The following is a 23,562-nucleotide window of genomic DNA, read 5'->3' as shown; positions in this document are numbered from 1 at the left end:
ATTTCATAGCCAATGAAGTACTTTTGAAGTGTCATCACGGTTGTAATGTAAAGAAATGCAGCAGTCAATTTATGCACAGCAAGGTCCCACAAACAGCAATGAGATAAATGATCAGATAATCAGTTTTTGGTGGTGTTGGTTGAGGGATAAATATTGCCCAGGACACCAGAAGAACAGCCTGCTCTTCCTATAGTGCCATGGGTTCATTTAAGTCCATCTGAGGGCAGATGGGACCTTGATTAATGTCTCTTCCAAAAGACGGCACCTCCATCAGTACTGCACTCAAGTGTCAGCCTAGATTAGGATAAGATGAAAAGGGGGTAGAGGAATTTTATCTCTGAAAAGAGATGGACTAATTACCTTTTCCTATTCTGTGGTTCTTAAAGTGGCACGTTCAAACGTGGGCTGTAATAAATATCCGAGAAGAAAGGCAAGTGCATTGATGTGTTTCCCAAGAAGAAATTGTTTGTGATAAGGCTTGAGAATCTAAGTAGCTTTTTCTCATTCAGTGCTTTATGTTTGTGATAATGATGTGCTACCATGTCACCCTGTGGGATTTTTGACTGTTTTAACATTCCTCGTTTTCTTTGCATAGTTTATTTGATAAGAAATAAGTCCAGACAGAATTTGTCTCTGAGGAATAAGCTTTATTTATATCCATGACCATAGATATCTGTAATAGTGTTGGATCATCTGGAAGAAGGATTTAGATAATTCCAATGAAGATGAGGCCTGGGATGAGATTTGGCTGCTTGCACACAAGGTCTCCATTGGTAACAACCTAAGAGAGATATAGTTTCAAATATTACTTTGATTCCACTGTACATCAATTGTCAAGAATATATTTTCTCAAATCCCAGTAACTATATGATAAATGCATTGCTAATTTCACAATGTAATATACTTCTGTTCCGGGTTGGCTAATTTCAGATCAAATCTATGCAAAGTCATGCAAAATATTACTAATATTTGTATCTTAAACTGAAGGGGATAGAGTTTCCGCTAGGTTAGAGCAATTTGCCCAAAATTGGCCAAAGCAGCATAAAAGATGGAGGAATTTCAAGCGCAAGTTACGTCCAGTGCAAATCACGTTTCTGCAATCTTTTACGCTGGTTTAAAAAATATCGAGCTGGAAGCCAGCTCTGCCCACAAAATTGGCCACCCCCCCAGATCGATTTAATGAGCATGCCTCATTTCCACCAATTGCACCTGTTTGCAGTCTTTTGAAGAGGCACTTCAAATTACGCTTTTTTTTAGGCGCAAAAGCACCAGTAGGCAACTTTTAAAAGTTTTTAAGTATTAAAAAATATTTAATTTACTAAGAAACTGACTAGTGTATACCAATAAAATATTAAATAGTTCTGTATAGTTTTTTAAAGTTATTTTCAATTATTTAAAATCAAGTTATTCACAGGTGGTGGACTCGACACTATTATTAAAAATGCTTAGTTTTTGTGATTAAACTCAATTTTAGCTGTATTAATAAAACTGCACAGGTTATCATTCTTAAATACATCAAGGAATATTTTTTAATGCAAGGGAAAACAATAAACAATTACATTCTAAAACAATGCCCGATTGCAATTGTTCATGGCATATTTTAAGTTTGTGATTATGCAAATAAGTTTGAGCAGAAAATTGACCCATAACTTCACTTTGGAAAATCAGTGCAATTTTGAGCACAATTTGCAGCCAGATTGTGCCCAAAGCGGAGACTGTACCCCAGATAGTTTCTTTCAATCTTTAGATCTGTAGGTCAGAAAGTTGGTGAACATCATGCCAATTGAAACAGCACACACACGTTTTTCATTCAATACTTTATGTTCTTTATAATGATGTACTACCACATAATATTCTTCAGGTGGGAAAGAAATTAACACTGGAGTAACAGTCAAATTTCACTGTGGGATATTATGTTGTTATTAAAGTAATATGCCCTGTATCGCCAAGCAATAGTTTTTATTCTCTTAGACCTGGGCACTGTACTTGGGTGCAACAAAGAGCTCAGGTTCTTGATTGCACCCTAGTTTCTGGTGTGCTCAGCCCTCTCCTTGCATTTATTTAATCAAACCCACATTAAAAGGCACCTTTGTAAGTCTCTTTATGTCCCGAACTGGTGGTAGTTATCACTTTGCTTTATTATCTAATGACCTGCTGACATAGGATCAATGTACTGTGTCAATTTTAAAGTAGGAACTTTCGACAGTTTTTTCTTACAATTTTTGTCCCCTCTCCTGAAGGTGTTGACCCTTGCTGGAGTACGGTTCCATGGACACTGCCTACCATCCAGTACCTTCCCTTACCAAATTGGCCTGCTCCACTCATGGCAAAGGCATCCTAAACAGCTGTTAGGCCCCTCATTAACATAGGCAAGGGTCCTAACGCCTGTTTCAGGCAACCACCAGAGACGCCTAAAAAAATTACGTAACCCAATATGGGATCAGATGTAGTCCAAGCATCCTTGGAGTGCAGGACATAGCACTGTGAAATTAGACCAATTTATACCTCATTGTTACATAGAGTTACATAGCCTACAGCACAAGAACAGGTCATTTGGCCCAACTGGTCTATGCTGGCATTTATGCTCCACACAAGCCTCCTCCCACCCCACTTCATCCAACCCTATTAACATATCCTTCTATTCCTTTCTCCTCCATGTGCTTATCTAGCTTCCCCTTAAATGCATCTATGCTATTCGCCTTAACTACTCCTTGTGGTAGCGGGTTCCACATTCTTACCACTCTTTGTGTAAAGAAGTTTCTTCTGCATTCCCTATTGACAATCTTATATTTATGACCTTTAGTTTTGGACTCCCCCACCAGTGGAAACATTTTCTCTACGTTTACCCTATCAATCTCTCTCATAATCGTAAAGACCTTTATCAGGTCACCCCTTAGCCTTCTCTTTTCTAGAGAAAAGAGCCCCAGCCTGTTCAGCTTTTCCTGGTAAATATATCCTCTCAGTTCTAGTATCATCATTGTCTATTGCTTGGCCCAACCTAATGTAGATAGGTCTGAATGCTTAGAATTGGTCTTAATTTTGGATTTTTTTCTTCATCTGCTTCAGAAACAAAAGCATAATTATAAAAAGCAAAGTTAATTCATTGTCACTCACTACGCATTTTCATTTCACATACTGCAGCTCCCATGCGCTCTGTGCTACTGAAGTAATTATGCCATCTGCTGTCTTTCTGGGGCCAGGGATCGCAGTGGGAACTTGGTAAACCAATGTCTTTCAATAATGGTCAAGTTAATATATGAAACCCCTCTGCTTCTCTGGATTAGTTGGTGAGTTGAGAATGAGGATGAGAATCCCAGATCATTACAGCTTAAATTATTTAGTTCCTTTTTTCTTCTGAAGGTGCTGCCCTATGCACGTTCCAGATGTTGTCAATCTGCATTTTGGCTCAGCTGTTCCAGGACCTCAAAAAGCCAATTACCACCTTTCCCATGATAAAATGGTGGCCAAGATTACACCTGAGATAGCCATCCCATGGGTGAACCTCAGTCCTCTACTCACTCTGCATCTGACAGCACAAAAAAATGATGTGGCCTCTGGGAGTGTAACTTTAGACATCCGCTCTCGGGAAGATGGGAAGGAGATGTTGAGACTGGTTCTCATGTACCTCTATGTAGCAGAGTGACAGAGGGCTAACTCAGAATCTTCAGAAGCAATGACAGGCCTGACCAACCCTCTGATCCCGGGCCTATGCATACTGTATCTACTACCAGTAGGGCAAAGAATCCAAACCACTTGTAAGCTTGCACAGATCTCGCTCTGGCAACAAGTAGATGTATCCTTTGTTGTAGTGCAATTCAGCACCCCCTACAACAAACATATGTGAGGCATCTGCCATTTGGAGTGAGTACTGTACAGGTCATGCATAGCGTTGGAGAAACACCAGGACCCTTCCTGTGGGCCAGTCTCACACCCACCCAAGCCCCCACAATTTGACTAGCCCCAGGGCTACCTACTGAGGAGATAATCTCCACAATGCCAACAAGGATCTGTTACTTTTGAAACCTATTGCAGCACCTCATAGCCCACTGTGCAAGCCTCCAGCACCCCATGACTAGGGAGGACTTCAGCCCTGTCACCAAGCACCCCTTATCCTAATGCATATAACTGTATAACTATGTATGGCCGTCATTGCACTTACTTGCAAATATGTGAAATGTGCACTCTAGCATGTACTCTGTATAAAACTAGGTCCGAAATGTGCAGTGCTTGTATAAAACAAAATGATATGCTTATTTAAGAAAAATAGAATCATAGAATGGTTACAGCACAGAAGGAGGCCATTCAGCTCGTGGAGCCTGTGCTAGCTCTCTGCAAGCGCACCTCGGCTTTATTAAGGACAGTTCTCTCTTCCAATTTCACATGATGCTGTCTGTGATTCACAATAGTAACTGATTAGGTAATGATGGATTGAGGTGATGCATCCCTGCATAAGCTAGATAGAAGGTTATTATAGTGGGGCCTGCATATCACCCAATTTTGTCAGCCACAATTCTGAGGCTATGACATTTCAAAACCAAAATGGAAAAGATAAAATTAGAACTGCAAATGAAAAGAATTGTGCAAAATAGATAAAAGTATTGTAAGAAAAGGGAACGAGAGAATAAGAACGGTGTAGAAATGTTGCAAAGATAAGTGAGAAAGGATTAAAAGATTATATCTTCAGATGGCAGTACGTTCGAAGGGGTTAATGACAGGATCAGTCATACCTGGGCTAGTTAAGCAAAAGATTAGACATAGTTGAAGATTACATTTAGGCTTGTTTTGGTTTTTGAAAATGTAAAACAGGCTGTATTATGACATGAAAAAGGCTTAATTATCTAAACGAGCTTTAGGGATTTGGAATTTCATGATACGTTATAAACTAGGGTAAGTGGCATTTGGTTAGCACAGCAAGAGGTTTCCAGATCTGAAAGGTGCAGGACCGTAGATATGGCTAAAGATTTGTTGAAGCCTAGGATTTATTCAGTCACTAAAAACCCTGGTAAAGGTAACAATGAACTGCTACTATAAGTTATTCCTACTCAGTTTTTTTATCCTCCCCCCACTTCTCTGATGGAGCAAACTTCTGGTATTCTATGAATTCAGGCAGCCTTCCCATACCTTATCCAAGCAGCCAATCTTCATGTGTGAGCCTTGACAGTGAATGTCAGCATGCTATTCAACTGTGAGGGAAATCACAGCCCATCCAAGACCAGGAATTAAACCAAGGACCTAGAAGCTATGATTCAGTAATGCACTACACTGTGCATTTCTCATTGACCCTTCAGGGAAGCCTGCTGCTTCAATGCACAATTGATTTTCTCTATTTGTTTTTATTTTGATTTATTTTTACCTGTCTGAGAACACGCAACGCATGTCTCCACAGGAAAGAGATAAAGTAAAAAGCAAGTATAGGGCTGGCCACTGTCCTGCTCCTACTGGCTGATTACAGAGCCACAATGGCAAATGACTGGGAGCACGACAGCCCCTTGCCTTCAGTCTGGGAATGGTACTTGATCTAGAAGCATGGGGGTGGGGTGGAGGATAAAATACCCCCAAAAATGGGAAATTAACGTGGAAATGAAAATAAATCTAAAATGTATCTATGCAGTAGTGTGAAAAAGAAACAGCCTATGTCAATAACTGGCAAAATGGGCATGCCACTGGACAAAGGCATTCAATCTCTGCCAATAACTGAAGTAATGGTCATGACCTAATGCCAATGACTGGATAAATGGGCATGGATTCACTGCCAATGACCGGAGAAATGGGCATGGATTCACTGACAATGACTGGAGATAGGGAAGTGGACCCCTGCCAATGACTGGATAAGCAGAACTACATGATTTGATAAGCAGAAAAGATTAGGTGGAAAAGCATGTGCAACAGACAGTCGGACATGCCACACCAGAGGTCTTAGGAGTGAAATTTAGAGGAGCTCAGACATACTCTACCACCCTGGTCTTGCCAGCTACAGGATCTAACGCTTGGAACGTGATACCGATTAGAAGTAAAGAATATCCATTTCAGCAGCGTGTGATTGGGCCAGTCACCGTAACCATGGGAGTTACTATAAGAAATAGGATAATACGTAAAGAATGTGAAGAAACTGCAGAGACTCCCTCGCCTTCGTTAGAAAAGACGGATTCTGTACGGCGATGAAGGCAATTAAGGACAATCTAGCGAGGAGCCAGGAAATGAACACCGGAGGGCTTCACACCCCAGCGGGTTTAAACGCACTAATTCCACAGTCTCAAGCCATGTACACTCTGCAAAGGGCAAATAAAAAAAGAAACGCATTTCTAAAATAAACAGGAAACTTCCCAAACTTGTCCAGTGCAAAAGAGAGCGAAAAAACAATTCCATACGTTTTCCATCTCAATGATTCTGTTTGTGATCTTTCTGCAAAGGGAAAATTTCGTCCACGACCTTTGTGCAACAGAATTTAATGTATAATGTGTTCTAGATGTGTTAAACCCAACAGAATCATTCGTATTTTTTGCACGAAAAAACATTCTAAAAAAATCAAATTCATTACCTTAAATATTTTAATATAAATCGCACTCCTAGTTTTTTTAAGTAGCTAGGATTAAACTCCAATGCAGTATTGTTCGGACGGTGGAACATCAATATCACATGCTAGTCTAAAACAACACGGAAATTACCTTTCCTCAGGATCATATTTTTTAAGGAGGTATAAAAATATCAACGTAAAAATGTAATATATTCTTTAAAAAATAGTCCCTTGGAACACAAGTCCATTGGCGAATTATGTTGAGTGTTAAATGATAAAATTCTGAATTGCATAGGTAGAATAAACAATGAAAATATTTGTGTCCGAATTTCTGTAGCTATTAACTGGCGCAAACGCCTACCCAAAGCTGCCAGTTAACCCACATTAGTTTGCTTAATAGTGTTGACTAGATGTTATGGAATAATTTTGTTTTATAAATCAAAATAGAATGCAAGCAGGGTAGAGCTGAGAGATTGCAACTTCTGTTAGTCTAATGTTTGTAAATTCTAACCATATAAACACAAACATCCAATAAATAGCCTTCATAGCAGTCTTATTTTCCAGAGTAAATCAGTACCCACTTACACTGAACTTTTAAATTAGATAATACATTTCTACTCCTTCTACATTAAAATATTTGTGCCGCTACATCTTTAAATTCGTGCTCAGCGTTATGGTAAATCTGAGTAAATTATTATTGGAGACGAAATCGAATTACATTTTTCCGATGGAGCAGCGATTTGGAATTTGTGTTAATAAAAGGTGCAGTTTTGGAGTGTAGGATCGGTACTCGATTTTAACACGCCATGTTAGTTCAAACTGACTTAAAATATCAATGTGTATATATTCTGCATAGACTGTGTGTGTGTGTGTGTGGGGGGGGGGGGGGGGGGTGCTACTGGCAGGGTGAAGTTCACTTTGAAACAGTCCAATCCTGCTTTCTGTTAGATCAGAGTGGAAACGGTCTATTTTAATACCCCCTCCCCAACCAAAAGTGGATATGTTTAATTTGAATCCACGTTTGCAAACTTTGAGTGACAGTGTTCACAGGCTGTCAGATCCGCCCTGGTCAGAGTTCGATCTTTGTTGTTTCAATCGCTGTGCAATTTATTTTTTAGTTGCTGCTGTTGATTTCGTGCCTGTTTAATAAATGATGGGGGGGGGGCTGTAAAATTAATCAAAACGACTGGGAATGAAAAGGTTCTAATTCTGTGAATAGTGCTGAAGGAACTCCGTGATGTACTAGTCACGTTTTAACTAGTAACATTTTAACTCGTAAAACAATTATGTCTTCCAATCTGTCCCTCCTCAAAGATTAATCCATCAAATCGACTGAAGAGATGGGGGGGACAAACATTTTTAAATTATTTCATCTGCAACTAACTACATTCGTGTATTTCCTGCTGTACTGAAAGAATTTAAACTTACCTCCTGGAATCGCGGGTCCTCTGTATTACCAGAAGTTGATTGTACCTTGCTGGATCCTTTATTGTCTTTGAAAGCGTTATCCTTGTTTTCTCGTTTATCTCTTTTGGCAGGTGATTATTGTTGGATTGCAACCTTTTTTCTTAAGGTCGCCACGAATTGAAATGAATTGGTTTTATATTAAAGGATTGATCTTTAAAAGTATGAATGTCTCTCTTATGCAATCCTGGGACTCTATCAATTTGGATATGAATCTACGGCTAAGTAAGGGGCGTGTTTGGTTTGATGCCCATTACATTCTCAAGCACCGGATCAAACGATATTTCAAACAAGCATTATATATGGTTCATATAAATCTTTGTTTCTGTGAACACTTTCATTGCTCACCGACTGATAAGTCTGATTAATGTAGAAATTAAAACCGAGTTGATTTTACCTTTTGCAAAATGGACATTGCCAATGGGCGAGTATCTCATCAACATATCTCCTGCCTGTCATAAGTGATCCCTGTGTTAGTGCATGTACCTCAACGGGTTTCCATATATGGGTGTAGGTGAGGGATTCGCTCAGCCGTTTGGCAAGCGCGGTTTGCCACAGATTTATTTACAAAACATATACTTCATTCAAATAATTTTACCCCAGTTATTTCAATTTGAAGAGCAGGACCTAGAAACTCCTGTCGTAACTATAAACCCTCAACCTGGTGCTACCATTCCCAGTTGTACGTATTAGTTTTCCTCAACCAGTACTTACTTCCACGAGACAAAAATATTTAGATAAATCAGTGCGGCGGCGTTGAAATGCTGGGATGGTTACAGTGTTGTGGGAAATGATTTTTACACTAACAATATACAACTGGTCACATTTAAACACCTCGCACTCTGCTCCCAGCACAATGTGGCAGTCCAATGTGACTCCCTACAAGAATCGCCTCTATATCACTGGCACGAATGGGTCAAGTAGGGCGGCATTATTCTTTGTTTAATAGCTGTTGTATCAAACCGCCTCCGTTTAATGAAGCATGTTCAATATTTGATACTGTTTATTTGTAAAATGAAAACTTTTTCTGAAAATAAGTGGCTTTCCTTTACATTGTTCCTTTTTTCCCTACTGCGCGCTCTCTACTTTTTCTTGTAGCCATGCAGTTTCTGGTTTGAAATTGCTAATTAAAAAGGCAGTTTAACTAAGCTGCCAAAATAATATGTAACTACAATAAAACAGGTACCTCATCTGGCATCTGGCCCAGGAGCAGAGACAGATGTGACCAGCAGCCCGTCTCACCCCACCCCCATTCACCAGACCCCCAAAAAGTTCGAAAATCTTAAATTAACTTCTTAAAAACACTACGAACTGTCAGCAATGAGTTCGAATCAAATGCAAACATGAATGCAAAGCTAATATGATTAAATCAGTTCTCACTGCATAAGAGCAAATGTAGATTTCACACAAAAAAATCAGGCGGTCATAAATTATTAAAGCTTCAAAGCGTTTCCAATTAACACTCCTCATGTTGTACATATCGATATAGTTGCGGTGGACACTAGGTCCGGTAATGCAGTGATTATTTGTCAATCTCTGGGAGTTTGAGACGTAAATAAGAATAAATACCAGAGGGATCATTTTTGCTGGGGAAAATTCGTTCAAATAATTTACAGAAATTCCGCTCGGGCTATTGATTTATCTGCCCAAATAATATTAAATGAGTCTAGTTAATGATCAGTATTTTGTTAAACGAATTACACTGGCTATAATTGTAGATCCCTAATTGTGTGGAATTAAAAGAGGCTCCATTTAGAATTTAGTTCCAGGACAACCAGGGATCGATTTTCTACTGTTTATTTTAATGATCGTGACGTCGTTAATTACTTTATGGCGGTTTAATCTTAATTAATTCACCCCTGTTGGCCAGTATTAAATCAAGACAATATTTTGATTTTTAAGGTAATTGTTGAAGAAAAGAAAGTATTAAACCAGCAAATAGCCAATTGTTTTCTGTTTTCCTCATTAAATCAAAGGACATGTAAAGAAGTATGTAAATAGCATGAGTCTGTTTGCATGTTCATGAGAGATCTTTAAACGGTGAAAGTTGAGTCTGTGCGCGTGTAAGTCTGCGAAATATGTGTAAATCCATGTGTGTGTAAATGTATTTTTGTGTATGCGCGTGAGTGTTCAAGTGTGTGTATGCCTTTTTGAGGCGTGTAATTGTATATTGTGACGTGTGTGTCAAGCTTTAAGTGTGTATATGTATGTGTAGATGTGCGTAGCCTGCTTGTGTGTTTTTGGTGTGTGTAAGTATGTATTATGTAGTATATACTGGTCTGTGTGTGTAAGCAAATGTGTAGGTGGGTAGTGTAAATCTGTCTGTATAAGAGTGGGTGGTGGAGGATTCGAGTTGATCTGTTCACATCCCACCGCAACAATAAAAGTGCACCAGTATATACATCTGCTACAAAAATTGCATGTATAATGCATTAATTGTGTAAAATGTACAATTAACGAGACAAATTAAGAAGCCTACGAGTTCTGGAAATGTGTATATCACTTGCCTCGGAAATAAACATAATATTAAAGCAATTCGATTATCCCTTGGAATCTATATTAACAGCTGACCAACACTGGAAACAGCCTAAGTAGATCTGACTTTTAAAGGTTTGGAAACAAAGTTAAACATCACCAGCCGATAGAGAGAGGGCTACACGCACACACGAAAGGAATTAGGCGTGCATCTATATTTTTAGCCAGGATACAGCCAGTCCCATTTGAAAATGATCATTAATAATTAAAATAACTTACAGCAGAACTATTGGACAACCAGCCATCGTCCATTCAATGCTCCCCAATCCCTTTTAAATACAGTATTTTGAACGTACAGTTATGATATTTTCTAACTGATGCTAAAAGAAGCACTTGAGGACATAATTTCTAAAAGATTGAGCATTGGGACCATATATATAAATTATCAGGTCTCAATTGTGGTATTTACCCATAGACACAATAGACTGAAAGAAACATTAGCATCCATGTACAAAATATCAATTTAATTATAGTGTCAGTCAATTTCAGACATCCTTGAAATGTAGCTCAGTTGGGGGGGGGGGGTATCAAATAAAACATTCCCTGAATAAGTATAAGCATTTTATTAATACAAGTATCATTAATTTTCTGAAAACACTTTGAAGGCATTTACTTGGGTTAATTTAAAAGATCCTGCCTCACCCCAGGTACATTGCAATGATCGATCAATGAAAACACAAAGAAGTGGTGTTTCTCAAACATAGGCAGATGAACGGCAGGAGATAGGGGGATACGCGCTAAATCACAGGAAGAGAAAAAAGTACACCCAGATCCTTAGGTAAGCAGGCTTTAATGTTTGTCTAACAAGCGATAAAGCGGCAGGATTTTTTAGTGTGTGCGTGTTTGTTTTAGCGCCTCTAACGAGGTTGTAGTGAAAACATAACCCACTCTGGGAATTGAAAACGGTATATCCTGTTTGTATTAGTCGTTATATTGTGTTAATGAGCTAAGACATGCGAATGCAAGAATCCTAGAAATAGCTCCGATTAACGTGGTCAGACTGAGAGTTCGTGAACTGACTGTGGGGAGACACAGTGATATATTGGGGTTGTACAATGGCTCCTTTTAAGGATTCAGTATTTCCCCTTTCGAGGGGATAGGGCAATTTTGCCTCACCATGGGGAAGGTCGTCTACATAACTCAGGTGCAGATCTCAAAGGGTTAATACGAGCCCTCTAGGCAAGAACAAGCTATTAATCCCCTGTTTTTTTTCTTGAGACACGAAGTTTCCCATCAACAACCGGGGTACACTTGTCAGTGAAATAAGATTATACTTAATATCAGGAGGCTGTTGTAAATAGACAGAGACATATAATTTCCTCTAATATGCCTATGGACTCGAAATGTGTTGTTTAAAATATTCACACAGCGTTCGAGGCAGCTCAGGAGTCATGGAGCTATTTACCGTTGAGCGGTATTGTTTCACTGACAAGTGTACTCCTTGTTAACTTCCACAGAAACAAATTGGTCTGTATTTTGTTTCTTAGAAATGGAAGGAACTCGTCCTAGTCAAAGAGGCTACAGTTTATTTCGAGATGGGATAGTTCTATGAAAGCTGCACCCCGAATCCCCACCCACTAGAACCCTATTTACAGAACGTTTGGTCATGTCCTTAGCACAAACAATGATGGATCAGTTTGTCTGTACAGGCGTGTTCCACTGAGTCAGGTAAGACTGTCTCCTGGCGGTTCTCAAATGATGTCCTTACTCCCTTGGGCATTGACAAATGATCACTATCACCCACATTGAACCCTCCCCTATTGCTGGATTTACTTTAAATTGAGAGGCTGGTCATTAGTGCCCCATTTTTTAAAAGACGGTTACAATTTACAAAATGTATATGTTTCTGCTAACGTCTATAGGCTGTCTGGCAGATAATATTCAGTAGTGCTGACAATAAAATAATTGGGTAACAAATTTGAAGGAATTTCTGAGCCAATCCGGCGAGGAAGTTATCACAAGAGATTCAACTCTTAATCCAACGTCCTTTAGTAACTGTGCTTTCAAGCACGTGTTAATCCAGTACCTTCACATTGAAGCTCGGCATCTCCTTCAAAACAGTTACCCTAATTAGCAGGGCCCACTTCTTCACGAAAAATAATTAGTATTAAATAAATAGAGAAAAAAGAAACATATGTAAAATTAATGATAATCCGTTGTGTATTTATGTTAAAGGAAAGTGATAGTTATCTGAAAGGTTGTAGAATAGTCAAGACTTTGGAGCTGGGCAGGTTTGAGCCGGGGCTTTACCTCTTGCAGTCATCACCTCAATGTGTCTATAGACTGCGATTTTAGCCACATTTAAAAGGAGAGAATATCCTGCTTAGTGTGCCTAAATGCTATATATATGTCCCTTTTTACTGAGCACGGTTCCTCAGTCGCCCCTTTTTACTCTTCTGCTTACATTTTGTGCAAAACTGCCCCGCTCCCCATGTGGCACGATTGAGTTGTACTCCGGTGAGGTTATGAATTGGGAGAGTGAACTGCTGATCGCATTCATCGTATCACGCAAATAGATTAACAATATTGTCGTAACAAGAGGCAACTGAGAGATATCAGTCCGCATACAAATATTCTCACTTTAGGACTGTTCTTCTTGACCCAGGGTCACTACCAAAAAGTAGCTCGGGGGTGAATCCTCTTGTGGCCAGAAACTTTCTCTACAAGTTGCATATTGTCCCAGTTAGGACAGGAATAAGCTGCAAAAGAATCGCTGACTTGTGCCTGCAATAAACTCTCTTCAATAATACGATCTAATATTTTAAATATAAGATTAATATTTTAATATTCTAGGTGAGTATTTTAATTTATAAAATGTTGTAAGTCAATCTGTTTGTTGCAATGGTACACCGTTAAACCAATCTGAAGAGCGCTGTTTTGTTAAGGAATAATAGACAGAATCACGGAATGTGAATTGAAAGTTCCGGAATCTCATTTAAGTAAAACCATATTCGGACTTAATCAGACTCCATAAGCCAAAGGTCCTAACTATAAACCGATAGGATCGCAGAGCACAATCTCCAAAACACCCCTCGGTTTAAAAAAAAATGAATTTGATTTATTCAGTCCCCATAAAGCAGGAGCTTTGACCCGATCAGCTCCTGACATTAACTTGCTACACCTACTTTGGGTCCCCTTAGGAAAGGGCTAAGAATTATTGTTACAGAACATGTTACGATTACAAGGCAATCCATCAGAAGACGCTTTCCCCATTAACCGAAACATTACAGACTGGTAATCTCAACAGTTTACAGTGGGGCATAAAGGAACATTGAAATATTGTAATATTCGTCATTTTCATATTTTTTTAAATACTTAGAATAATTTAGGGAAATTATACAACGTGAATCTGTCAACTTGATTCAAGAAAACGATTTGGTGTAATATCACATAAAAATGAGCTTCTTTGTAAAATATGGATGGTGCAATAACAGTTTTGGCTTATAAACGCCACTACAATATATCTCCTGCAAAGTAACATCCCCTAGTTGAACCAGACGCCACTTTGCATTTCAATTCTGGAGTAAATAGCTTGACTGCCTTCTAACCTGCCTCTAAAGCAGTGTGGATGTTTTAAATAACACATTTCCTGACCATGGGCATATTAGAGTAAATTAAATATTTGTCATTTCGTTTACAGCAAAAAAAGGCCGAACACAAAGATGACCCAGCTCCCTGTGTCCCTGTGCTAAAGGCTCTATTCGGTCTGATATTATTCTTTCATAAAAGATTTATGCACTCCTCCTCTGCTATTCTCTACCTCTCGTGCCCGAGGTAACAACATTTTTAAAGGGGTAAAAAAAGGTGTTTTAAAATCACGTGACTCTCTCATCTAGCTTCCCTTGAAAGATTAAGACTGTGATACGTGTCCCTACGGGTCGTTTGATTGATTACATCATCCTAAGGTCACTTCTACTTCTGGTAATTTTCTTTTTGCCCCGGGGCTCTGCATTCGCGCATTTTTATTGCACACTTTGGAGACGTGCAGCTTCGTTGTTTTAGTCGTATGGATTAATGACTTGAGTGCAATGAAGTGAAACAGGGATTGCAATGGCGAACTGCCTTTACAGCCAGGACATGGGTCTTAAAGTGGCAACAGCCACCGCTTTTTTCCCTCTCTCTGAATCTGGAGTATTAGTAACGGTTTAAAGATCCCTTTTAATACAAATAACAAGCGCCCTTGTGGTTCATTATCTCTTATCCACCTTGAAATATTAATATCACCAAATATAAACCATCTCCCAAAGATATTGGGGATATTTCTTTCAAACACAATCGAAAAGGCCAACACAGCAGTAAAACATGAGGGTTGCACAACTAATACATATTACTGCAACCAGCAAAATTCAACCCAATGGTGATGTATCATATTCATTTAATCAAAGATCACTGCAAATAATTACATATAATATATTATAACACAGATTTATATTTATATAACTGGTTTATTTCTACGCTTCAATATTTGTGATCTCTAATAGTAAGGTGTGGAAATACAATAGCACATTATTAATGGTTTGAATATATACCCAAATATGTGAAGAATAATATGCCTTTAAATGCATACTATCCTCGATCACCAAAGGCTGCTGTGTCTTTAAGAAAATGCTGGTCCTACGCAAGCTTTCAAAAATAAATCTGCATATATTTGTTACCATCGAAACGATAATTTAAAAAGTTGAAAACGACAAAAATATCTCTCCCAACACATATAATATATATATGCATATACACAGAACACATACACATACATTCATACAAACATACATACGCACATAAGCACACCCACGTATACAATAAGCAGTCATTGTTGTAACAGTTGCACCTTGGCCGCAGTGACCAAACAAAAACAGAAGTAACACAGAAACGTTGGAGGAGATGCAGCCTGGTTAATGTAGGCTGCTTGTAAACACCTACCAAAGGGGGCACTCAGGATCCGCCAAGTTCAAGATTTGATGCTGTTCCAAGGGGCGGTCCCGTCCATTTATGAAAAAAATATCCTGCCCTACATCTGTCTCCAAAGCCGTACCCTCACAATGTATATACAGCTCCTGAAAAGTGACTGGAGACAGATCGCTTCAAATATAAAACAACAGTTATTAAAAGTTTTATTTCGGAAAAGATCAACTCAAAATTACAGTTATTTAAATATATTTTTCATAGCAATTACTGTGATGATAGATACAGGTGGGGGCGGGGGGTCCCAACACCCCTCTGTAGTGCTTGACTCAATTGTTGCCCAGATATTCAATGTAAGTGCAAGAAATGGGAGCAGAGACAAGCGAAATAAATACATTTGAATTTAGTTAAGTTCGGGGAAGAACGACAAATGATACTAACGTTTCAAGAAGTTATTTAGGAAATGTCAGAATATTTGACCACCTAATTCCACGGGAGGAAACGTGTCTTTATTAAAACCAAAACAAAGAAAGGTTAAGGGACAGGTTTTTTTTCCAGAATGAAATGAAAGGAGCTGAGTGCGGTTGCCATTTACCGGAATTCTGAAAGCGTCTCAGGATCTCTTCGCTCGAACGTGTTCAAGATTTCTGGCCGAGAACTTTGAATCCGCCAGAAGTTCGAGACAGGATGGGAACACTTTCCAATGTCAAATGCACCAAAGATTTTATCTCGTCACATGGTCACAGCACCTACTCGTGCCTCTCTGTCTGTCTTCCTGTGTGTGTCTGTCTGTGTCTGTCCATGTCTGTGCGTCTCTTTCTCTCTATCTATCTATTTATATATTTATTTCATGTCTATCTAGTTACTTGTGTGTGTGTGTGTCTCTCAGTCTTTCTTTCTGTGTGTCTCGCTCTATCTGTTTATCTATATTTCTGCCTCTCCCTCTCTCCATTTATAAAATAAAAAATGCATATTGTGGAAACAAAAGACAATCAGTCAAAATAATAGAAACGCACAAAGTAGAGGTCACGGTGTAAAATCTGGTGCTGGCCAGGCGGGGTGGCGTGGACCACAGTGATCAGGTTGATAAACTCTAATGAATGCAGAGGCACATTTCATTGAGATGCCTGGGGCAGTTCTATCAAAAGGCGACGCCAAAACACGCGACACCCCACGCCCTGGGCTAGAGCCCGGCTTCACAAGCTAGACCTGTGTCTTAGGAGGCGAAGGGGGCTCTGCCTTTATGTGATCGAGTTCTTGAATATAAGCAATTTGTTTACCGTTGTGAGTGACAGCCTTCTCCATTAGTTGGGGGCTGCCAGCGCGGTCCCGCAGTAGTGGACAAGTTTACAACACTCTCATAGAGTGAGCGATGCAAAATGAAAGGATACTGGAAGGGGGATACTATATCAGACCTGAGAAATGAGTACCTTTAGTGACTAGCAGCAATCCATCACTCCCTCAAAATATAAATACTCCTGAACCGATACTGGGTGCTGTGTTGTGAGGCAATATATTCAGAACATTGACTACTTTTTTCTGATATCTAAAAAAAAAGCCCAGCTGCTTCACACCAGCTTTAAAAAATAATAGAATCGTGTATTGGAGATCATTCTCCTGCTCCGTAATGCTATAAGTTGTTTATCAATAACCATTTTGCGTTGTTATTCCACAAAACAATCGATTATTTAGATACTTCATTGTTTTTGAAAATAATTGCTCGTTCGACGGTGTATAGATTGTGTTTAAAGGGACTCCTGATTATCTCGATGTTGTTCGTCTCAGGAACCTTCACAGGAATTATATTGAATTTGGAGACAATATATTAACAGATATTTTTGTAGTGAATTTTATTTCCAGTGACTCCTCCCCGATTCAATGGAGAGCGGGAATGTCTAATTCGGGACGGCAATTATATTAAAAAAATCCAAAATTAAGTTTAATATGTTAATAAATATATATATTTGAGAAGAATTTGGTTCGACTATTGGTCTGTCATTGATTCCCTTTCGAAAGTACTTTCTGAAAAGTTAAATGCATCTTACTCAGGATTTATTCTGCGCCCAGCCCCGCCGGGCGCACAGTATTGCGTTAATTTCCCAGGAGCAAACAACCGAATCCAGTGCAGGTAAAACCTCCCAGTGTTAGAGCTGACAAACTGAGTCTTAACGTTTCGCAAAGTCCAGCGCTGCTGCATTCCAAAGCGGATCTAATTAATTGCAATGAACTAACAACGCTGGAACAACGCTGTACTCCACCCTCCCTTTTTTCGCTCGCTTTTTAAAAATATTTATGCAAGAATTAAATTGTAAAAAAGTACATATTGTAAATGAAACGAGTTATATGTTCCATTGTAACCAGCGAGGTTTTAAATCCTGACCTGCTAACCCATTTGAGTTGAGTTTTATAATGAGTGGCATTTAGGGCAATGAAAAGTAAGGATTAATCTGTGAAAGTAAGCAGCCACTTCTAGCACTCAAGGGCAACCAATGCATCTAAACAACCAAACTAACCTTCAGGATGCCACGTGTGTTTGTTCGAAATTATAGCATTTAATAATTCACTAATTTGTATTCAACAGTAATGGGAAAAATATATTTGGGGGTTGTGAATGAGTCACTAGTGCATCCGTGTAACAGTTTGTATTGATTTATCCGCTCCTCCCCTTCACACACAATCATGTGTTATAAGTAATTGGTTTGCAAAAATTATAACGGGATTTACTTGAAACAGAACTATGTGAACCTATTGATGTATAGTTCAGCAATATATTGCTGCTCTGCCGTCTGCTATCCCATCTCACCTAGAAAAATATATCTAATGATCACATTTTCCTTCAAATAAGATTTGTCCCCTTGAAATACAGATCTAAATATGCTGAGTAGCTCTTGTGTTTTCTCATGCCCTCTTTGCCATTCTGTTCTAGCTTACGGCTTGGATGTGGCTGTTATCTGTGCGTTTGACCCCCTGGAGTGTTGCAGGCTGAGTCCAGCCAGTCCTGACTCTCACTAGCCCCCAGCTGTATATCCTGATTGGGATTAGCGGTCAGACTTCTCATTTACCACAACCACAAAGGTCCTGAACCCAATTAATGGCTAATAATTACACTCTAAACTCCTCCACAATCCCTCCCTGCATCATTAGTCGGAGCTCCGGATGTGAGAAGGATCCAGTGTGATCAAGCTCTTGAGTGACTTGGTCCGTCTACCATCCTCATTATACAAAGAGAGAGAAAAAACTGTTGGTCTAAAAACTAGACGAGCTTCTATCATAATGGCTGTGAATTATGTGCACATATCACTAATGTAACTATTTGGGAGGAATTTTTAATACAAGAGCCCTGTGGATAGGTATCTGCCTCCTTTTTTCATACGTGAAATGCAGATAGACTCCACAATCGAGGCAAATCTTCATGGTATAAAGACCCCTCTTTGTGGCTATTAAATATTGGATGTGTCGTACATTTTTGGAAAACAAATGTCGACTTGACAGCTACCAGTTAATGAGGAAACGTGCATAGCCTACTAACTGGAGAATATTAGCTGTTAGCTGCGGCAAACCGATTTACCTGTAACATTCTTCATTCTCCGAGAAATGCCAGTGACCCCCCAAGAATGTCGTGAACAGATTCGGTGAACTTCAGAAATGCAGAATGTTGTCAATGGCATGGAGAAAGATAAAGGTAACTGGGAACTACCTTTAAATGAATTCACTACACTTGTGCGGTATTGTTGCGAACTCACTTCTGATGTGTCCATGCTTATGTGGTACTTCTAGCACTCATCTAAATTCAAATATTATTAGTGACCATCTAGAGCCCCTCGTCTACTGATCATCAATCACACCATTGGTGGCCATTTACTCTGTTTTTACTCACCAATCCAATCTTAGCCATCTACCTTTCATCTACTGAATGTCCTACCATCAATGACCATCTAGAAACCACGTATCTACAGACCGTCTTGCCATTAGTTATCCTCCATAAACCCTGCATCTACTGACCATAACAACAACAACAACTTGTATTTATATAGCGCCTTTGACGCAGTAAAATGTCCCAAGGTGCTTCACAGGAGTGTTATAAAACAAAATTTGACACCGAGGCAGATGTCCAAAAGCTTGGTTAAAGATGTAGATTTTAACGAGTGTTTTAAAGGAGGAAAGAGAGGCAGAGAGGTTTAGGGAGGGAATTCCAGAGTTTAGGGCCTTGGCAGCTGAAGGCACTGCCGCGAATGGTGGAGCGATTAAAATCGGGGATGCTCAAGAGGCCAGAATTGGAGGAGGGCAGATATCTTGGAGGGCTGTGGGGCTGGATGAGATTACAGAGATAGGGAGGGGCGAGGCCATGAGGGATTTAAAAACAAGGATGAGAATTTTAAAATCGAGGTGTTGCTTAACCAATGTAGGTCAGTGAGCACAGGGGTGATGGGTGAACTCTGCCTTTACTAATCATTCCATCATTATTAGCCATCCAGAAACCCTGCAGCTGCTGACCATCCCATCATTCGTGACCATCCAGAAACCCTGCATCTACTGACCATCCCACCATTCATGACCATCCAGAAACCCTGCATCTACTGACCATCCCACCATTCGTGACCATCCAGAAACCCTGCATCTACTGACCATCCCACCATTCGTGACCATCCAGAAACCCTGCATCTACTGACCATCCCACCATTCGTGACCATCCAGAAACCCTGCATCTACTGACCATCCCACCATTCGTGACCATCCAGAAACCCTGCATCTACTGACCATCCCACCATTCGTGACCATCCAGAAACCCTGCAGCTGCTGACCATCCCACCATTCGTGACCATCCAGAAACCCTGCATCTACTGACCATCCCACCATTCGTGACCATCCAGAAACCCTGCATCTACTGACCATCCCACCATTTGTGACCGTCCAGAAACCCTGCATCTGTTGACCATCCCACCATTCGTGACCATCCAGAAACCCTGCAGCTGCTGACCATCCCACCATTCGTGACCATCCAGAAACCCTGCATCTACTGACCATCCCACCATTCGTGACCATCCAGAAACCCTGCATCTACTGACCATCCCACCATTCGTGACCATCCAGAAACCCTGCATCTACTGACCATCCCACCATTCGTGACCATCCAGAAACCCTGCATCTACTGACCATCCCATCATTAATGACCATCTACAAAACATGCAGGTATTGGCCATGCTGCCAGCAGTGACCATAGTCAGGAACTGCATTTAATACTGGCCATCCCATCTTTGTTGACCATCTACAACGACTGTATGTACTCACCATCTCATAAGTGACCATGTGCACATCCTAAATATTATGAAGTTGCGACGTTTATGTTAGAATCGACACACCATGCTGTTCATATGAATTGTAGTAAATTCTTGAAAACTGTAGATTTAGGCTGACTCAGAAGCCTGATAAAGCCTGTTTCCAAACCTGTTACATTTTACTTCTTAACTGCTTACCGAAATTGATAATATATCACAGAGAGCAGAGAGAACCATATGTTTAAGAAACCAGAATAGGATATAAAGCGAGAGGCAGCAAATTGTAACACGCTATGTGTAAAAATTCTAAACTCTCTGGAACACTGAGATCCGGACTCAAATTAATAGGAATTTTTCTTTTGGCGTGTTTAAACGTTATCTGTTCAATTTTGCATTCTGCAGTTTGCACGAGTCCAAAATTAGGAAATGCCGACCGTCCCCCCTGTACTGGCGACTAATTTGCAACAACTTTTGACTTGCGAGTGGTACATTTTGTGCCTTAATGGGTGCCCATTGTTCAGCAATATAAGGCTGAGAACTACAGGTGGAAGAAGAAACTGTCTTGTAATCTTGTGCGAAATGCATATCAAATCTTAAAGAGTATAAAAAGGGATTCCTTACCTTAGGATAAAATGAGTTGGGGCCTGTGTCTAACATGTCCTGGTTCCTCCCTCTGAAGTGTAAATGGGAGCAGAAAGTTGCAAAGAGACACTGATAGAGTAAGAGAGTGGGCAAAACTGTGGCAGATGGAGTTCAATGTGGAGAAGTGTGATGTTATCCATCTTGGACCTAAGAAAGATAGATCAGAGTATTTTCTAAATGGTGAGAAGCTGGGAACTGTGCAGAAGCAGAGAAATTTAGAGGTCCATGTATATAAATTATTACTAAAAGCTAGTGGACAGGTACAAAAAGTAATTTAAAGGGCTAATGGAATGTTAGCCTTTATCTCAAGGGGCTGAAATACAAAGGGGTGGAAGTTATGCTACAGTTGTATAAAGCTCTGGTTAGATTGCATCTGGAGTACTGCGTTTAGTTTTGGCACCACATCTCAAGAAGGATAATATTGGCCTTGGAGATGGTGCAAAGTAGATTTACCAGAATGATACCGGGGCTAAAAGGGTTAAATTATGAGGACATGTTGCATAGACTAGGCTTGTATTCCCTTGAGAATAGAAGATTAAGAGATGATCTAATTGAGGTATTTAACACGATTAAAGGATTTGATAGGGAAGATAGAGGGAAACTATTTCCTCTGGTGAGGGAGTCCAGAACAAGAGGGCATAACCTTAAAATTAAAGTTAGGCCATTCAGGGGTGATGTTAGGAAGCACTTCTGCACACAAAGGGTAGTGGTAATCTGGAACTCTCTTCCCCAAAAAGCTGTTGCGGCTAGGTCAATTAAACATTTCAAAAGTGAGCTTGATAGATTTTTGTTAGGTAAGGGCATTAATGGGATATGGAACCAAGGCGGGTCGATGGAGTTAAGATACCGATCCGTTATCTAATTGAATGGCGGAGCAGGCTTGGGCCGAATGGCCTACTCCTGTTACTATGTTTCTTATGTCCCTATGATTTGGGATCTGAAATCATTTTTATGTTGCGTTTCTAGAAAAAATATCTGGTCTAGAGAGATCGCAAATGTATTAAAAAGACGAGCAGGGAAATAAACGGGGCGAGGGGGGTCGAGAGACAGAGGGCAGTGTGATTAAAACGCTTTACTGGTAATGTGCAATCTGAATCTGGGGGTGGGGGCACTCACTGACCACTACTAGTCTCCGTTGCATGGACAGGCTCCTGTCTGACCTCTGCTTTAACCCTCAGAGGACTATAGCATCACATTCGAAAACAGTTCAAGATTAGTTTTTTTTCCCATTTTCCTCGGGGTATTGGGACGGAGAGACAGAGGAGGGAGGCTTAGTGGTGGAAACATGGGGACAGAGAAAGATAAGGAGATTTCACGGGGCTTTAGGCTGATTACAGATTGTCTGTAATTTCAGTCAATTGATTTTGAAATCATTTTTCAACGTGAGTTAATTTTGTTCTGAGATTTTAATCTCTGGTCTATAGCAGGTTAAATTACGTGTATTATTTCATAATTCCCTATGAACGTTCCCCATTTGTCTATTGAATGAGCATTGTATACCTTATCGGTAAGAGATGCATTTAGCAAATGTCTGTGTGGAAAGTTTAATTTTGCCGAATAATTTGACTTTCACTTAAATGAGACAGGTACAAAAACAAATAAATAAATAAAATGGAAATATTGGACCGCGAATGGGGAAACGAGTCGTGTTTGACAGCTGAACCAGTAAAGCACGTCTGTCCTGCGGACTCTCAGTACAAGCAGCCCGGCTCGTCCTCAGCTGCCAAGAGGCGATTCCTACATCTAAACCGATTTTTAAAATATATATATATTATTTCAAAATGTCCTTGATTCTGGAAAATGTGTCTGTTTAAATGGAGCAGAAAAATATTCCCCGAAGACCTTCATCAGCAACTGTTTAACGCAATTTAATTACCAATTGTCACAATTAGGGATGTAGAAGTGGGATTTCTAAATGTCAGACTCGGTTTTCCAATTAATAATCCTAACCCGATTAGCAGCTGCAACTCTAACCCTTATTACCAAACCATAATCTCAACCAGACAGTGATCCGTTATACCCAACAATTTTCTTTTCAAGTAGAGCTGTGAAGTTTGCTTCGAGATGAAGGGGATGTATGGTTTGAAATCGAAGTGCAGTTACTGCTTAGGTTCTGTTCTGACCATTTCGTTGTTATAGAGGAGAGTTGATTCCCAATTACATTTTCACTGTGTGGATAAAACGGGATGTGTCAGTCGGGGTCACAGCAATATAAACCATGCTGTAAATTCA

The 23,562-nt window shown here is 39.8% G+C and overlaps 1 long non-coding RNA gene across 11 annotated transcripts in view; it reads right to left on the bottom strand.

The window, feature by feature from the left end:
- Nucleotides 1-626: 626 nt before the first annotated feature.
- Nucleotides 627-23,562, bottom strand: part of LOC147100736 (uncharacterized) — a 31,720-nt gene continuing 8,784 nt past the window's right edge. For all 11 annotated transcript variants that reach the window (XR_015073547.1, XR_015073550.1, XR_015073554.1 and 8 more), the window contains 4 exons: nucleotides 23,351-23,498; nucleotides 21,310-21,477; nucleotides 15,431-15,589; nucleotides 627-781 (listed from right to left, as the gene is read on the bottom strand). This is a non-coding gene — a long non-coding RNA (uncharacterized LOC147100736). The remainder of the gene's footprint in view (nucleotides 782-15,430; nucleotides 15,590-21,309; nucleotides 21,478-23,350; nucleotides 23,499-23,562) is intronic.

This window comes from Somniosus microcephalus, chromosome 25 (assembly GCF_052327205.1).
Source record: "Somniosus microcephalus isolate GS21.2 chromosome 25, FLI_Smic_1.0, whole genome shotgun sequence".
Lineage (NCBI taxonomy): Eukaryota > Metazoa > Chordata > Chondrichthyes > Squaliformes > Somniosidae > Somniosus > Somniosus microcephalus.
The sequence above is the reverse complement of the archived record's forward strand: the minus strand, read 5'-3'. Positions and strand labels throughout refer to the sequence as shown.